A 1557-nucleotide genomic window follows, 5' to 3' on the forward strand; every position below is an offset into this window, starting at 1 on the left:
CGCCAAAACGCATATTGCGATTTTCTTCCTCTGTGCAACTGAGTTGTAATTTGCAAGTATAGTCTAATTTTATCTATATCAGGGGTGGGCAAGTTTTTCGTCCAAAGAGACACATGAGATTTACGAACCATTGCACGGGCAACTGGAATTTTGATAACCTTTTTTTCAGTCGTCCGATAGGAGCGAGCCGAATTAGGTAACATTGCAAACAAGACTTATATTAATACGCTCTAAAATTGATAACAATATGCCATGCAACTGCGCAGTGCGCAAACAGGCCCAGGTCGCGCCAAGCGCGAAATTTTTTTGCAAGATAATGATTGAATTATATCAATAAATATGTCTCTACCATGCCTTGGGGGTCGCATCTGTATACCACTGGGCTCATTTGGCAAGGAAAGGATTATTCGACGTTTAGACATAGCAAAATCGACGGTATCAGTGAACACTGAACATGCCTCTATTTCTTTGTGCGAATGTTTTGTCGACGATCTCGCTGCGAGTGCACAAGCGAAGCCGCATGTTGGACGACGCGTTAACTCCTAATTGCGAATATAGTTAGACTCAATTCTGTGAATAATATGTAGGCCTATTTATAATTTTCAGAAGGGGGCTCATATACTGAATGCAAGAAATCTAGTGACAATGAATCATGCGAAGTACCGAGAAAAATTTCATGTCAAATGAATCTGCCATGAAATATTCTACTTAATGCTGGTCATATACGAAGATCTGGGATAAATGTGGCTGGTCCCTGAATACGTCAATGCGTCAGAACTGTTGTTTTAGTCATCATCAAATTTCGCAATCATGCTAATTAAATTTTGGTTGGCCTTGCAATTGTACCTGATGTCATAAATAATTTCGAGAATTAACTCGCAGGCCACACCTAGCCTTCTCGTGTGCCAAATTTGGCCTGCGTGCCACGGGCTGGCCGCGCACCTGATCTTTGTATGGTTATCAATAACAGTGATTGGTGGTACATAAAATTTACCGTATATTGAAAATTCTTTGAAAGCAAATGTTTTCATGATAGAGAAATTGGAGTTGGAGTCGGAGTCGAAGTCAGGGTCATTCTCACAAACTCTGACTCCAGTCAGTATTTTCCCCACGACTCCGACTCCGACTCCTGCTATTATAGTTTTCCCGACTCCGACTCCATCAAGCGAAAATTACCCAGACTCCGACTCCGACTCCACAGCCCTGGTACTGCCCATATTCATATTGAACTGGTTATCATCATTTTCGGTCTCGCTGTGACGAAATAACTCGCAATCAATTGTATATGGTAAATACTCATGCATTATTATCGTACACCAGTACGCTACTGTGGTTCAATGTCACTTCGCTGTTACTCGGTTTTCATTGCTGCAGCGTGAATCTACTGTGCTGTGGCAATCGTACCGACGTGACAAAGACCAGAAAATTGTAGTCTGAACGCGATAAAAAACCGGTCAACTTTCCTCGCAACACAGAAGTATTCTTCTACGCCAAGGTCTGATCTAAAAGCCTATTCCGATTTCTTCCCACTTCAACGGGTTCACATTTTTTAAATGA

The sequence above is a fragment of the Botryllus schlosseri genome, chromosome 7 (assembly GCF_051294905.1).
Source record: "Botryllus schlosseri isolate E-star chromosome 7, Bs_hap1, whole genome shotgun sequence".
NCBI lineage: Eukaryota > Metazoa > Chordata > Ascidiacea > Stolidobranchia > Styelidae > Botryllus > Botryllus schlosseri.